An 18,443-nucleotide genomic window follows, 5' to 3' on the forward strand; every position below is an offset into this window, starting at 1 on the left:
CTTTCGCCCTTTTTATCTCTTCTGTGAGATCAAAGCCGCGAGCATGAATCTCCTCGAGAGTTTCTCTCCTGGATCGGTACTTAGCAAGTTCGGCGACCCAATGCGCCCGACCATTGGCGGATTTGGCTGCCTCTCTTGCCTGAACTTGGGCAGCTTCAGCATCAGCCCGATAGACGGCCACGAGCGCATCCGCATAAGTCTTTGCCGTTTCAGCATCGGATTTGGCCTTGGCGAGTACTGAGGCCAACCGAGCCTCGATCTCCTCAATTTCTCTTGCTTGAACCAGGCCCTTTTCCTTCATTTTCTGAAGTTGGGTTTCAGACGATGATAACTGGGCTCGAGCAGTCTCTTTTTCTGCAGCAAAGCGGTCCATACCTTCTTTCCACCGCAAGGATTCCATCCTTATCACATCGACCTCCTCACGCAGCTTCCCTATCATCTCGATATTTTGCTGCAGCTGTGAGACCGAAATGTTAGCTACCGTTCTGGTATCGAACCCATAGGCTTTCAAAAGCATCATTACCTGCTCAGACAAATCATTCTGGTCTCGATAAGCCTTGGTCAGCTCGGCTCGGAGATCTTTTATTTCCTCCTCTCTCTGCCCTAAGGAAAATTTGAGAGAATTCCTCTCATCGGTAGCGCATTTCAGGTCGGCCGCATATCGATGCAGCTCATTCTAGGAATGAGAACATTATTCTCGATGGACCGTCGCAGCCTACGAAGGAACAAGAAGCGAAGATAATGAAAGACGAACATAAAGGCAATACCAACAAAAAGATTTTAACCAACAAAAAAGACTCACCTGGTTCAAAGCCTGCCGCAAACCGTGAAAAAGATCTGATTCATCACCGGCACCGGCAACATCCTCGATACTAGTAAACAGGTCACAAAACGGATCCTCTTCATCGTGAGGCCTACCTAGATCGAGGGCCCCCAGAGCCTGAGCTTCCCGAATCACCCCTGCGGAAAAAGCGGGGAAGGTAGGTGAGTCCTCGATCGCTGCTGCCCTAAGTGACTCGCTCGGAACATTCCCCTCAGCTTGGAGGGGTTCGAAGGGCTCCTCGATTGTAACCCCTGCCAGTTGATTCCGATGAGAGGCGTCTTCGATATCCGATAGTTCAGGGACTCTACCAGAACCTCTCTCTGGTATATTTTCAGTTCAAGACGGAGCCCCATAGGGCATCATCGATCCAGCCGGCGTTGAAGCATCGGTGGCTCTCTTCGTCCGGACTGCCAGCGTGGACTCATTATCCTCTTCCTCTTCTTTCTCATCCCTTAGGCGCAAAACGGATTCTACGGTCAAAGGAATAACATTCTTGTTCGGCTTACGAGCCGTCCTCTTCTTCGGTTTTGGATATTCGGGCAACGAAGCTCTCTTCCTTTGATTTTCCTTCACCGGCTTTGGAACGAAGGTCGAGACATCCTTCTCATTAGACAGAGGTCTCAAGACCGCGTCCTTACCCAAACCTGCATATGGGAAATCTTATAAAAAATATCGAGAAATGCCTCGTCAAAGTCCGAGAAATAAGCTTACCGTGATTTTTGGCCTCCCACCGACTCTTAGACAAATCACGCCATGAGCGTTCGGCATATGTGGAAGTCAAAACAAGATCCCGTACCCAATTCTTGAGGTCGGGAACCGCTCCGGGCATCCAGGGAACCGCTACATCACGAAAAGAGGAGTATCGATAAGAGAACAAATGAAAGAACAAAATAGAAGCAATGGCAAAATCACACTTACGTTTCAAATTTCACTCCTCGGAAAAGGGCATCTTTTCAGTCGGGATCAGGTCCGAAGTCCTTACTCGAATGAACCTGCTCATCCAACCCCGGTCCCTGTCCTCGTCAATACTCGAGAACAAAGCCTTGGTAGCCCGACGCTGGAGTTTTATTAACCCTCCCCGAAAAAGTCGGGGACGATACAACCGGATAAGATGATCAAGGGTGAACGACATCCCCTCGATTTTGCTCAAGAAATATTGGATCAGAATAATGATCCGCCACAAATAAGGATGGACCTGGCCTAAGGTTACCTGATACTGTCGACAGAAGTCGATAACGACGGAATCAAGGGGACCCAAAGTGAAAGGGTAAGTATATACGTTCAAAAACCCTTTCACGTGAGAAGTGATGTCTTCATCAGGGGTAGGTATTATCACTTCTTTTTCCCCCAATTGCAGTCCTTCTTTAACAGATCGAGGTGCTTCTCAGTAATCAAACACATGTACCTCGATACCGGCTCACACCGGCCAGGGACCGATGAACCCTTATCAACTTTAAAATCTGAAGTAAGGACGCACGCCTCGGGGACACACTCCTCTGGCCGTGGCTCCGCCAGTGTCTCTTCGGCGGCACAATGTGAAGATGAAGCTTTCTCTTTCTGAGGAACGGTTTGCGATATTTTTGCCATTTTTTGAATTCAAAAAATAAGGAGTAGAAGAAAGTGATAGAGATTTGGTAGAATTGAGGGGTCTTTTCGGAAAGAAATCACAGCTTTTTTGGTAGGCTGGAGAGTATAAAGAAGAAATTGAGAAATTTTAGAAGATAGAAGTTGCAAAAATGGTAAAATATAAAGGTGAGAGTTATTTATAGGTTCAAAGCGACGGCGGTTCGTTATCAGCAGTGGCAGACCACCGCCTGACATGCATTAAATGCCTTGAAAGACTAAACCGACAGGACAGCTATCATGTGTGTCATAGTCGAACTTGATGGAATCGACAAGATATAATCCGATCGAGCCGTTGAAAATCATATCATTTCTCGCCATATTTGTTTTTGAGAAACGAGGGGACTATCTGTATGCGGTCGAAATAGATTTCAGCCTTGGCATGTCTGGTACGGTTCGAAGGGTGGTGTATTGAAGTAAGATCCCGAAGGGGGGAACGAACTAACCTAGAGCCCGGGGAGGCCGGTCCGTGTTGAGATCGATATCATAATCAAACTCGAACAAGAATCGAACCATGGCGCGAGTAGATTTATCATGCTGATAATCCAAAAACCAACCTACATCGACCTGGAATCCATCCGAGGGCTCGAGCCAAGATCACGAGTTCGAGCCGAAATCAAGCTCGAACCAAAATCGAGGATTCTAAGCAAGATCGAGCTCGCAGACAAAAGCCGTTGTAATCCCACTAGAGGGAATCCTGGCAGAAATTATGGAAAAGCTGATTTATCATGGGTCTCCCACTGAATGTTTATTTTATATTACTTGGAGCCGAACCCTTTTTACTATAAAAGGGCTTGTTTTATCATTCTGGCACGGCATCTTTTTGGAGACTTAGACTATCAAAAACTATATTATTTCCTCTATAAGCAAGAGTGATCTTTCTAGTTTCTTAGATTGTTTCTATTTTGTTAAATCCTGAATTCATTGTTCATAATTGATTCGCCTGGATTACGTTTTCTCTAACCTATATTCATCCTGTTATTTATCCTAGCATTCTGTATTAAGTTGTACCACATATCTTCGGAACTGCGTATAAATTCAACTATATCTATTTTTCGGGTAAACACATACCATTATTAACAATTTGTCTAGTTCAATCATGAACCAAATGACTCCTATATAACTATATTACTATAATCTTCTAGTAATAATTACATAACAAATCAGAGATGGAGTTAGGATTTGAAGCTTATGGGTTTGGAGTTTTAGTCCTTTTAAATTTGTTAGTTCTAAATTAATATTTTAAACATATTCAATCGATTTGTTAAGATAAATAATGATTTGGATCAAAATTGGTGGGTTCATAATTAGCTGCTCATTATTGGGTAGTAGCGGTAAACTGCGTTGCAGTTGAGTAACTCAGGGCTATAGCTGAAAGAAATAATTTGTCTATTGCGACTGTTAGTCCAGCCAATATTGCTGTATTTATAAATAATAATTCTACAAAATAAAAGTTATCGTAATGAAACAGTAATTAATTCGAGCCCACTGAATTCACAGTGTTTTCTTAAGGAATTTAATCCCCTCCTAGTACCCAAGGTTATGGATTATTTCCTCCCAGGATAGAACGAATAACACGCTGGTGTAGTGGTACTTCAAACCCCAGTGTTTCAGCGAACACAAAGTTCGGTAGCAAATCACACTTACAGTTGCTTTGTTTGAAGTTAAAACAATGCAGAACGAAGGAGTAGAAACTCAGAAAATCGTATGGAAATGCTGAGAGGAAGGAGTGCAATGTATAGCCAAATCTGTTGAGCGATTTCAGTTTTGTGTCTTGTGTATTGTGTGTCTTTCTTCAACAACTGCTGCACATATATATAGCAGCCAGTGTTGAAGAAGAACAATCGTCCACCCTCCATGGTGGAGCAAGCATTAGCTTGTTTGTGGAGCAAGCACATTCATGGTGGGAAGAGCATTAGGCGGCTGCCTTGTGGTTAATACACGGATTGGAAAATATCCGTTACAAATGCGGATATTCTTACGTTAATATTTACTATTAATAAATAAATTTGGTCCAAAAAATTAATCAATCAATCGATCATTTGACCAAATCCAAATCCAAATCCAAATCCAAATCCGAAGCTGAAGCCGAAGCCGTAGCCGTAGCCGAAGCCGAGCCGAGCGAGCGACGACGACGACGGCGCGAGGCTTGCTTTCTTCTTAACTCTTTAAGAGCTACAAGAAGAGCAATTATATATATACCCACCAAAAATCTTTTCCTCTTCCAATATGGGACAATGTCTCATTGTCAAGAGGGAAAAACTTAAAATTTTACTCAAAAATTTCATTTTCTCTCCATTTCCCATTCACCCTCATTTTAAGACTATGAAAACACAATCAACTGTTTTCGGTCCTATCTTTACCCTTTTGGGTTTAGGAACTTGCACTTTTGCCAAACACCCCCACACTTTAAAATAATTCAAGTTGGGCTTCCTTCCTTTCCATTTTTCATATGGAATGGATTGTGTTTTGCTATGGGGCACTCGATTTAATATTCGATTAGCCGTAAGAATGGCTTCCCCCCACAAGTTCTGTGGCAAACCAGAACTTATCAACAATGCGTTCATCATCTCCTTTAATGTGCGATTCTTTCTTTCCGCAATCCCATTAGATTGGGGCATGTAAGGGGCTGTTGTTTGATGAATAATTCCATATTCTAAACATATTTCTTCAAAAGGAGATTCATATTCACCACCCCTATCACTTCTTATCATTTTTACTTTCTTGTTAAGTTGCGTTTCAACTTCATTTTTGTATTGCCTGAATGCGTCTATTGCTTCATCTTTACTATTCAGTAAGTAAACATAGCAATATCGAGTACTATCGTCAATAAAAGTTATGAAATACTTCTTTCCACCGCGAGATGGTATTGACTTCATGTCACAAATATCTGTGTGAATTAAGTCTAAAGGATTTGAATTCCTTTCAACTGACTTATAAGGATGTTTAACATACTTAGATTCCACACATGTTTGACATTTTGATTTTTCGCATTCAAACTTAGGCAGTACTTCCAAGTTAATCATTTTCCGTAAGGTTTTATAATTGACATGACCCAAACGTATATGCCATAAATCATTTGACTCAAGTAAGTAAGAAGAAGCTGAAATATTATTATTGTTTTCCACAACCATTACATTCAGATTGAAAAGGCCCTCGGTGAGGTAACCTTTTCCTACAAATATTTCATTCTTACTTATGACAATCTTGTTGGACACAAAAATGCACTTAAAACCGTGCTTAATAAGAAATCCAGTAGAGACTAAATTCTTTCTCATTTCGGGAACATGAACGACATTGTTCAAAGTCATGACCTTGCCAGAAGTCATTTTCAGAAATATCTTCCCATATCCTTCAACTTTTGCTGTTGAAGCATTTCCCATATAAACTGTCTCTCCGGGTCCAGCAGGAGCATAAGTAGCAAAAGCTTCTCTAACTGCACAAACATGGCGAGTGGCTCCTGAATCAAACCACCACAGTTTAGGATTTCTCACCAAGTTACATTCAGAAAGCATGGCACACAAGTTATCAACATCATCATGCTTTACTACCATGTTTGCTTGACCCCTTTTCTTGTCTTTCTTCGGAGCACGACACTCCGTAGATTTGTGTCCGTTTTTCCCACAGTTGTAGCAGTTTCCACTGAACCGCTTCTTAGTTGGGTTGTATTTCGGACTAGAAGCCTTCTTCCTCTTTTTGTTATCTTCAACAATATTTGCTCCCATTATTGTTGAATTTCCACAGCCTCTCCTTTCAGCAGCTTTATTGTCCTCTTCGATTCTCAACCGAACAATGAGATCTTCAAGGGACATTTCCTTTCGTTTGTGTTTCAAATAATTTTTGAAGTCCTTCCACAACGGAGGCAACTTCTCAATCATTGCTGCTACTTGGAATGCTTCATTGATGACAAGACCTTCAGCAAGTAGATCATGAATAATCACTTGCAATTCCTGGACTTGGGTAATAACAGACTTGCTATCTACCATTTTGTAGTCCAAAAATTTTGCGGCAACGAATTTCTTCATCCCGGCATCTTCAGTTTTATATTTCTTTTCAAGCGCATTCCACAATTCTTTTGACGTCTCCACGCTACTGTATACATTATACAGATTATCATCCAGTCCGCTAAGAATATAATTCTTGCATAAAAAATCAGAATGCTTCCACGCTTCAATCACGATAAAGCATTCATTCTCTGGAGTTTTATCTGGCAGATCAGGAACATCTTCCTTGATGAACTTCTATAGACATAACGTAGTTAAGTAGAAGAACATCTTCTGCTGCCAGCGCTTGAAATCAATCCCAGAAAATTTTTTGGGTTTTTCTGCCGGTGCCAACGCCGGTGTTCGGCCTGTCGATGTGTTGGCAGTCACCATCGGAACAGCTTGGTTTTCGCTTTCAGCCGTCATTTTTTTCTGTTAAAAAAAATGACACAAACAAACGTTTAATACACGTTTTCAAACAGGAGTAAAAATCACGTAGATTTTAATCTCCAACAAAACTCCACGAAGGCTTTACTCTCCAAAATGGGAGTACATAAAACCACAAAGGTTTTAGTTTGCAGAATAATAAGAATAACACAAATACAGAAATAAATATTAAATTTCTTAAGATTGTTAGTCCCGCCAATATTGCTGTATTTATAAATAATAATTCTGCAAAATAAAAGTTATCGTAATGAAACAGTAATTAATTCGAGCCCACTGAATTCACAGTGTTTCCTTAAGGAATTTAATCCCCTCCTAGTACCCAAGGTTATGGATTATTTCCTCCCAGGATAGAACGAATAACACACTGGTGTAGTGGTACTTCAAACCCCAGTGTTTCAGCGAACACAAAGTTCGGTAGCAAATCACACTTACAGTTGCTTTGTTTGAAGTTAAAACAATGCAGAACGAAGGAGTAGAAACTCAGAAAATCGTATGGAAATGCTGAGAGGAAGGAGTGCAATGTATAGCCAAATCTGTTGAGCGATTTCAGTTTTGTGTCTTGTGTATTGTGTGTCTTTCTTCAACAGCTGCTGCACATATATATAGCAGCCAGTGTTGAAGAAGAACAATCGTCCACCCTCCATGGTGGAGCAAGCATTAGCTTGTTTGAGGAGCAAGCACATTCATGGTGGGAAGAGCATTAGGCGGCTGTCTTGTGGTTAATACACGGATTGAAAAATATCCGTTACAAATGCGGATATTCTTACGTTAATATTTACTATTAACAAATTAATTTGGTCCAAAAAATTAATCAATCAATCGATCATTTGACCAAATCCAAATCCAAATTCAAATCCGAAGCCGAAGCTGGAGCCGTAGCCGTAGCCGTAGCCGAAGCCGAGCCGAGCGAGCGACGACGACGACGGCGCGAGGCTTGCTTTCTTCTTAACTCTTTAAGAGCTACAAGAAGAGCAATTATATATATACCCACCAAAAATCTTTTCCTCTTCCAATATGGGACAATGTCTCATTGTCAAGAGGGAAAAACTTAAAATTTTACTCAAAAATTTCATTTTCCCTCCATTTCCCATTCACCCTCATTTTAAGACTATTTCATCTTTAAAAAAAAAACAAAAAACCTCAACAATCCCCCACATGAATGGGGAATGGCTATATCACGGAAGTATGCATGGAAAAACTGTGTGATTTACAAGGAAGGATTAATCGGATCTGGATAAGTAGGTTTCCCTTTGAACTTTCAGTAGTAAACTTATGTTAGATATACTCGGTCAATCGGTAGATTTGATATCTTTGAACCGTCGATCTTTGGTGTATACCTAGACAACCATAAGTCACACAATCAACCCTTAACCGTCTTTGGTTCTCATTGTTGTGTTCGTTTCAGCCATGAACACCGCCTGGTTTCATAAGTGCGTAGAGAACTGGCCTTACAAAGTTCTCCTTGAAGCGGCTAACACTTCACACTTACATAGGTGATTCCTAAACGTGTCATCCTGTAGATACACTATTTGATATACCCCGTATCAAATTTAGAAATCATTAAAAAGCCTTAATGCTTTATCCTTGGTACTGAACATTGTCTCATCACGAGAACGGACTAAAATTTTATTTGACAATGTTGAACCGTCATTAATGACTTTGTTTGATCTCCTTGAACCTAGATCTTGGGATCTCTAGTCTTCTAGGTAGAGTTACCGCCACAATGACTTGTTCTCGGCCATAGCCCTATTCCCCTTGATGATTTCTCAACTACCTCTCTAGTTAGGCCTTTTGTAAGTGGATCCGACACATTATCACTTGACTTTACATAGTCAATCGTGATAATTCCTCTAGAGAGTAATTGCCTAACAGTTTTATGTCTTCGTCGTATATGACGAGATTTACCGTTATACATAACGCTCCCAGCCCTTCCAATTGCCGCTTGACTATCACAATGTATGCATATTGGTGCCAACGGTTTGGGCCAAAATGGAATGTCTTCCAAGAAATTCCGGAGCCATTCAGCTTCTTCACCGGCTTTATCTAAGGCTATGAATTCAGCCTCCATTGTAGAGCGGGCAATACATGTTTGTTTGGACGACTTCCAAGATACCGATCCTCCACCAATAGTGAATACATATCCACTCGTGGACTTAGAATCAGTTGAACCGGTGATCCAATTTGCATCACAGTATCCCTCAATCACCGCAGGGAATTTACTGTAGTGCAAGTCAAAGTTCTGGGTATGTTCTAAATATCCCAAAACTCGTTTCATTGCCATCCAATGAGATTGGCCTGGATTGCTCGTATATCGACTCAGTTTACTTATAGCACAAGCTATATCTGGTCGTGTACAATTCATGATATACATTAAGCATCCCAACACATGAGCATAATCCAATTGTGATATGCTTTGGCCTTTATTCTTTGCTAATGCAAGATTCACGTCAATTGGAGTCTTTGCAACTTTAAAGCCCAAGTGCTTGAATTTTTCAAGTACTGTCTTAATATAATGAGATTGTGACAATGCCAGACCTTGAGGAGTTTTATGGATCTTAATTCCCAGAATTAAATCAGCAACTCTCAAGTCTTTCATATCAAACTTGCTATTGAGCATATGCTTAGTAGCATTTATGTTGGCAATGTCATTACTCATTATCATCATATCATCCACATATAGGCAAACAACGACTATGTGATTTGAAACATTTTTAATGTACGCACATTTATCACATTCATTTATCTTAAAACCATTTGACAACATTGTTTGGTCAAATTTCGCATGCCATTGTTTGGGTGCTTGTTTTAGTCCGTAAAGAGACTTAACAAGTCTACATACCTTCTTTTCTTTACCTGAAACCACAAACCCTTCAGGTTGTTCCATGTAAATTTCTTCCTCCAACTCTCCATTTAAGAAGGCCGTCTTAACATCCATTTGATGAATTTCAAGACCATACACTGCAGCTAATGCTACTAACATCCGTATGGACGTAATTCTTGTAACTGGAGAGTATGTATCAAAGTAGTCTAGACCTTCTCGTTGTCTATACCCTTTGACTACGAGTCTTGCCTTGAATTTATCAATAGTGCCATCATCTTTGATTTTTCTCTTAAAAATCCATTTAGAACCCAAAGGTTTATTTCCAGGAGGAAGATCAACCAATTCCCATGTATGGTTGTTCAATATGGATTCTATTTCACTATTGACTGCCTCTTTCCAAAACAATAATTCCGAAGAAGTCATAGCTTCTTTAAATATTTGAGGCTCGTTCTCCAATAAGAAAGTCACAAAATCTGGTCCAAATGAAGTAGACGTTCTTTGACGTTTACTACGTCTTGGATCCTCCTGATTACATGTACTTTCTTTTGTTTCTTCCCGAGGTCGTTTAGATCCTTCACCAAACGACTCACATTCCTTTTTATACGGATATATATTTTCAAAGAACTCAGCATTATCTGATTCTATAACCGTATTATTATGAATGTCGGGATTTTCTGATTTATGAACCAGAAATCGATATGCTTTACTATTTGTCGCATATCCTATGAAAACACAATCAATGGTTTTCGGTCCTATCTTTACCCTTTTGGGTTTAGGAACTTGCACTTTTGCCAAACACCCACACACTTTAAAATAATTCAAGTTGGGCTTCCTTCCTTTCCATTTTTCATATGGAATGGATTGTGTTTTGCTATGGGGCACTCGATTTAATATTCGATTAGCCGTAAGAATGGCTTCCCCATAAGTTCTGTGGCAAACCAGAACTTATCAACAATGCGTTCATCATCTCCTTTAATGTGCGATTCTTTCTTTCCGCAATCCCATTAGATTGGGGCGTGTAAGGGGCTGTTGTTTGATGAATAATTCCATATTCTAAACATATTTCTTCAAAAGGAGATTCATATTCACCACCCCTATCACTTCTTATCATTTTTACTTTCTTGTTAAGTTGCGTTTCAACTTCATTTTTGTATTGCCTGAATGCGTCTATTGCTTCATCTTTACTATTCAGTAAGTAAACATAGCAATATCGAGTACCATCGTCAATAAAAGTTATGAAATACTTCTTTCCACCGCGAGATGGTATTGACTTCATGTCACAAATATCTGTGTGAATTAAGTCTCAAGGATTTGAATTCCTTTCAACTGACTTATAAGGATGTTTAACATACTTAGATTCCACACATGTTTGACATTTTGATTTTTCGCATTCAAACTTAGGCAGTACTTCCAAGTTAATCATTTTCCGCAAGGTTTTATAATTGACATGACCCAAACGTATATGCCATAAATCATTTGACTCAAGTAAGTAAGAAGAAGCTGAAATATTATTATTGTTTTCCACAACCATTACATTCAGATTGAAAAGGCCCTCGATGAGGTAACCTTTTCCTACAAATATTTCATTCTTACTTATGACAACCTTGTTGGACACAAAAACGCACTTAAAACCGTGCTTAACAAGAAGTCCAGTAGAGACTAAATTCTTTCTCATTTCGGGAATATGAAGGACATTGTTCAAAGTCATGACCTTGCCAGAAGTCATTTTCAGAAATATCTTCCCATATCCTTCAACTTTTGCTGTTGAAGCATTTCTCATATCCTTCAACTTTTAATCTCCAACAAAATGCCACGAAGGCTTTACTCTCCAAAACGGGAGTACACAAAACCACAAAGGTTTTAGTTTGCAGAATAATAAGAATAACACAAATACAGAAATAAATATTAAATTCCTTAAGATTGTTAGTCCCGCCAATATTGCTGTATTTGTAAATAATAATTCTGCAAAATAAAAGTTATCGTAATGAAACAGTAATTAATTCGAGCCCACTGAATTCACAGTATTTCCTTAAGGAATTTAATCCCCTCCTAGTACCCAAGGTTATGGATTATTTTCTCCCAGGATAGAACGAATAACACACTGGTGTAGTGGTACTTCAAACCCCAGTGTTTCAGCGAATACAAAGTTCGGTAGCAAATCACACTTACAGTTGCTTTGTTTGAAGTTAAAACAATGCAGAACGAAGGAGTAGAAACTCAGAAAATCGTATGGAAATGCTGAGAGGAAGGAGTGCAATGTATAGCCAAATCTGTTGAGCAATTTCAGTTTTGTGTCTTGTGTATTGTGTGTCTTTCTTCAACAGCTGCTGCACATATATATAGCAGCCAGTGTTGAAGAAGAACAATCGTCCACCCTCCATGGTGGAGCAAGCATTAGCTTGTTTGTGGAGCAAGCACATTCATGGTAGGAAGAGCATTAGGCGGCTACCTTGTGGTTAATACACGGATTGGAAAATATCCGTTACAAATACGGATATTCTTACGTTAATATTTACTATTAATAAATAAATTTGGTCCAAAAAAATTTGACCAAATTCGTAGCCGAAGCCGAGCCGAGCGAGCGACGACGACGGCGCGAGGCTTGCTTTCTTCTTAACTCTTTAAGAGCTACAAGAAGAGCAATTATATATATACCCACCAAAAATCTTTTCCTCTTCCAATATGGGACAATGTCTCATTGTCAAGAGGGAAAAACTTAAAATTTTACTCAAAAATTTCATTTTTCCTCCATTTCCCATTCACCCTCATTTTAAGACTATTTCATCTTTAAAAAAAAAAAACAAAAAACCTCAACAGCGACATCAGTGAAAACTCAGCTAACTGCTGTTCATAATTACCTCCTCATTATTGAAAGAAAAGGGGGAAAGAAAAGAGGACCGAAAATAGAACAAGTTTTATCTATTTTTCTCAATCAATTCAAAATTAGTTGGATTCGCTATATGAATTCGAATTATCTATTTTTCTCAATTCAAATCAATTTTTTTTAACGCTAAATAAAATATATTATGAATAATTAGGGTTCTTTAAAAAGTTCTTTAAATCACACAGTTCATCCTATATGAACACACAAGTTTTTCAACGAAATAAAAAGAGCCAATGGGCCATAAAAAAAGTTTTCCACCAAAAAAAGAAAGGAAAAGAAAGACCCAGAAACTGAAAACAGAATATAAAAAGTCAAAAAGAGAAAAACCATATTACAAATAAGTGACTATAAACCAGACAATGCAAATACACACCACATCCCCCTCAAGATATAGAAAATTAAAAAGAGAAGAAAAGGAAGCTAGAGGTGCATATGCGTTGTGTGGGAAAGGAAGCAACGACGATAGCTGATAGTATAAACAAAAGAGTTCCATATTATGTTTATTATACTCCTTGCATAATCTGGTTGGATAAAAGAAAACAAAATAAAAGCACATAGCTATCTCCACCTGCCACTAACTTCAAAATGACTCTTTCACTTTTTCGTACATGGGGTTCATTTTTAGTTGTTCATTTTTGATTTTACACGCCTCTTAAAAATTAATAATTATAGTATATATTTTACCATATAATTCTTAATAATGATAGCATTTCAAAAAATGTTAAAGAAAAGATTTGTGGAATGAGTAATTAATAATAAAGGTAAAACAGGAAAAAAAATCTTGATTTGTTAAAATGGACAAATAAAAGTAAAAATATATTTTTAGTATAATAGACAAGTAGGGAATATTTTTTATACGCATATTAATCACAAATCTTACTCGGTATGATCCAATGATTGAAAAGTGTTTCGACTTCACTCTCTAAATTTCGCTGAATTTCACTCTGCGAAGTTGTGAACCAAAGTTAATTTCTCAAACACGCACAAAAAAGGGAACAAGAAAGCGAACGGACAATATCCGATCCTCACATCGTTGGTGAATTTTTCTGGAAATATTAGCTTCGAAAATGATTTTGGAGAGCTTAAATTGAATAGTGTCTTGACGAAATTTTGAATAATAAAGATTTATAATAATGTCTATTAAGGACTATTGTATGAAATTAAAAGTTGAGATAATTATAAAGAAAAATAATTTTTATTCATAAACAAGAAATTTTCGATACCCTATTTGTGAAAAAAAAACTTTGAAAACTATTTTTGACAATTAAATGATAAAAGATGACTTATTTTCTGAATATACTTTTCGTGATACTAAAGAGGAATAGAGCTATCCTTTGCTTGAATTTTTCTTAAAATATGTATATATACTACAGATTGAATTTTCTTAATTTTTATATTTTAATTTTTTTTTAGTAAAAATTATGGCTTCGCCGTTATTATCAAACACATTGCACTTTCACGTGTATATGAACGTGTCATACGTGCAAAAATGTACGCACTCTAAATTGAAGTGTAATCCCATTTGCTTGATTGAGTAATGGAAATCTCACGGGAATGTACCAAAAAAAATACACTATTTACCTGTAACTAGTAATTTTAGTCATGTTACCAAAAATAGTCAAAAAATATTTAACAATGATATAGAACATTCAAAAAACATAGACAAAAAAAAGATTTTTTTTCAATGGGTATTATTGAGATTCGTTGAAAACATATAGATGAGGCAATATACACATTTTGACGAAGTTTGAAGATAAGTTAGACTAGTTTGGAGTCAAAATTCATTACCAATAATATACAATATTTAAAAAAAAATTAGGCAAAAAAGGACTTTTTCAATGGGTATGGTTAAAATTCGTTGAAAACATATAGATTAGGCAATATACAAAATTTAAGCAAGATTGGAGGTGATTTGGACTGGTTTGGTATCAAAATTCGTAGTTAAAACCAAGTTTAAATTTTTTTTCTACAACACATGTATCAAACTTGTATCACGTATGTATCTCACACAGGTACAAAGGGATATACATGTGATATACATATGATGTATATGTGATACCCAAATGATACACATATCATCTTTTTCATGTTCATCTTTTATTTCGAATTTTCAATTCAAACAACCTCAAAACTCCACTAAATCATCCCAAAATTGAGATTCAAACTCCTTAAGATGTACCCAATCTATTCTAACAACACTCACTCAAAAGAAAGCAAAAAATTAACCCTTTTTAGCGACAAATAGCTAATTGGTAATATTTAGCTAATATTAGTAATATTTTATGCATTGATCAATTTTTATACTAATTTGCTTATAGGCGGACATAATTGGTAATTTTCTTGAGTAATCTACTTTTCAACATTGAGCTCATATTTAATTCGAGCTTACTATTTAGGAATCGTCTAATCCCCCATTCTTTGACATATTAGTTTTTGATATCTTTCATATCATATTTAATAGTAACTATCAAATATAGGTCCTTCTAGATAATTGGATATCAGAAATCATAAGATCATAATGGATGCACATTTGCATCCTGGCCCATGCTATTACGAGTATTTCTTAATTTAATCATGCTTAAGATTTCTGCTACCTAAAAGTTCTATGCTTTATTAAAGTATAGTTGCTTTTCTCCGGTCATTAAATAATTAGCTGAAATTAAAACTTTTCGTTTCTTTATAATTTTATCATTCCACTTCTGAAGTAATTTACTAGTTCTAGTAATAATATATTAATAATCCTTGCTACAGAGATTCAACTATTAAGAACTGTGGCCGGTGGATCTGTATTTTTTTCACATATTATATGTGTGTATGTGTGTTTTGCCTGCCTTCTTAGAAACACGCTAACAAGTTCGTCTGTCAAAATACTCAGACTTCAATTAATTTAAAGTTGGAATTGTTTCCCTCTATTTTATTCACAACCTTTTCTTAATTAAGCTTGATTAATTAACGGTCAAAAAGACTCAAAACCGAGTAACTGAATATACCAGGTGCGCACCACTCCTATATAAACCTCATCCTCATCACTGCCAATTGCTCAACTCCAACAATATAAAAAAAAAAAAAAACCAACCAAAAGCAGAAAACAAAGAAGCCTCTGTATTTCTCCTGCTTTTTTCAGAAGAAAACACACACAGTTGAAATGGGTATTTGTACATCAGCCCCATTGATGACAAAATACAGTGGAAACATGAATTTGCCTATTACAAAAGTAGCCATGTTGATTCAAATGAATGGCCAACTTCAAGAATTTCAACAGCTCATAACCGCGGGCGAAATCCTTGTCCAAAATCCTGATTTCTTCCTTTGCAGCTCAGAGGCCATGAATGTTAATTCATTAGTTCCTCAAATGGCCAAAGATGAAATTTTGCAACTTGGTCAGCTTTATTTTCTCTTGCCAATTTCCAAGTTAAACACACCACTTTCTCTTCAAGATATGTGTACACTTGCTGTAAAAGCAAGCACCGCACTTAATGACTATTGTCGTCCGTCCATTACAGTGCCGGAGTCAAGAATTCTAACGAGAGGATTCAAGAAAATGCACGATTGTCACGTTAAGGATTTGAACATGCGACCTAAAGCAGTGTTTGAATTGCCTTTGCCACTACAGTACTAGCTAGAGGTTTTTCTTATAAGGAAATTCAATTAAATTTATATATATATAAAGTTGTTTTCAATGTATTTGTACTGTCTAATTTTCGACCAAGGAGATTATACTGAACTCCTTCATATCATGAAGCTCCGCCAGCCATGGGCGGATTTATAGCCCAATATATGAGGCATGTGAACCCATGGTCTCTCTGTCAAACTATGTATTTTATGTACATATTTTTAGAATTGATCTAATATTATCTGCTAGCACCCATGATCCAAAGAGGTTAAATGATGTACTTGGTTGAACATTGAATTACTTACCTAGAGGAGCAATGATCAATTCCCACTTAATACTTATTTTTCCTACTTTCTCTAGTGGTGCACGCACCCATATTATAAATCCTAGATCCGCCCCGCCAGCGACACCACAGGTAGTCCGTGCTTTGCGAGATTCTTTTAGTGAATGGCTAAAGTAGTGGAATGAAGACAATACATTATCAAGTTGGTCATGCCCTACCAGAAAATTTCCTGACATATGATAGAAAATGGAGTAAAGAAGTTGGAAAATTAAAGTAACTAGTGACATTGAAAAGGTTATGTGAAATGTAAATTGAGGAAATGGAATCCTTATTTGATAATTTTCGGATTTTGTATTTTGCAATATGCGGCTTAAATAATGGACTGCTAACTAGAACGTAGATCTGTTTAAGTTGAAATTGAATGGACGCTTGGGATTCTCTTTAGCAATTCTAATTGATGTTCTATCTTTGTTACTCCACTCTGTCTATTTTACGTGACACATTATTATTTGAAGAGTCAAATAGTTTTTCTTTTAACCACATCTTTTAATATCTCGTTTTAAATATTTTTTAACCACAAAAGTTGTAATTTTCTATTTATTCTTATTTAATATTAAAAAATGTCAATTTAACTTTTAGAAGATTAAGAAATAGCGATTAATCTAAATTGAGAACAAAGATTAAAATATTTGTCTCTTGTACTTCAAACGTCTTCGTTCTTTTATATATTTATGTGTATGTAGTAACAGATAATGCATGGTGATTTTGGATTTAATACAATTCCGTTACTTTCAAGAAAGCTTTCAAAATTGCATCGGAAAATCCCAGAATTTAAAAGAAAACGAAGTCTGCTTTAAGGTGGAAGTTTTCATTTCTCCAAATCTTAGAGGTCATTTGGCTTGCGAACATGTTAAATTGAAATTATAATATGAAAATTAAATAATAACGGGAAAATTTGGAAATGGAAGTTTAATATGGCAACCTAGCTTGTTAAACTTTCACAAGTGAAACCGAGTATAGGGCCATTTCCAATCTGTAAATGACATTTTCAGATGTCCAAATATTACTACTATTGTATGATACGATGATTTTAATGCAAGACTTTAACGTCTTTTCATTTATATGAAATCGATTTGTTTGAATTGTTGACTTTGTAGTAAGCTAATGACTTAGACTGGGACTTTAATCTTTTTGACCAGGAATATTCTCTTGAGTTTATAAATTTTAATTTACGGTCTTCTTCAATTTCTCTAATTTAAATTGTCACGATCATTGAGGGTCTCACTGCCTCGTGTAGGCCATTGAACTCGAATGGGAGTTGAACCTAGTCTTCTTTGGTAGCACATTAATATCACTGTTGAAAGCTATATAATTCTGCATTTAGAAAATAGAACTGAATATTTTTTAACCACTCCCAAAAATAATGACCGAAAAAATATATAATTTTTGCATATATGTGTTATGCATATAATGTACATATTTTAGTATATTTTAGTATTTTTTTGATTAATGAATACAATTAGTTTCGATCGACCAACCAATTGTGTATTTTGCCCTTTAGAAAACGACTACCTGAAATTTCAACAGAGGTTATTTAGTGGCGCAATACTACTGTTGGAGATACAATATACCAAGTTTAAAGTTTAAAACAATATACAAATTGGAAATATTTCCACTGGACTGCAAATAACGAAAACCAGAACTATATAGTTCAACAACAACAACATACCCAGTAATATCTCATACCTTGGGGTCTGAAGAGGGTAGTGTGTACGCAAATCTTACCCCTACCCTGTGAGGATAGAGAGACTGTTTCCAATAGACTCTCGGCTTAGGAAAGTATAGGAAAGTATAAGCACCACATTAATGAAAATATAGACAGACAAGAAGGGACAGTACCAAGAAATCATATAAAAACAGAATAAAAACAACAGATAGTAAGGTGATCAACAATGAAAGAAAACAA

Source organism: Nicotiana tomentosiformis, chromosome 1 (assembly GCF_000390325.3).
Source record: "Nicotiana tomentosiformis chromosome 1, ASM39032v3, whole genome shotgun sequence".
NCBI lineage: Eukaryota > Viridiplantae > Streptophyta > Magnoliopsida > Solanales > Solanaceae > Nicotiana > Nicotiana tomentosiformis.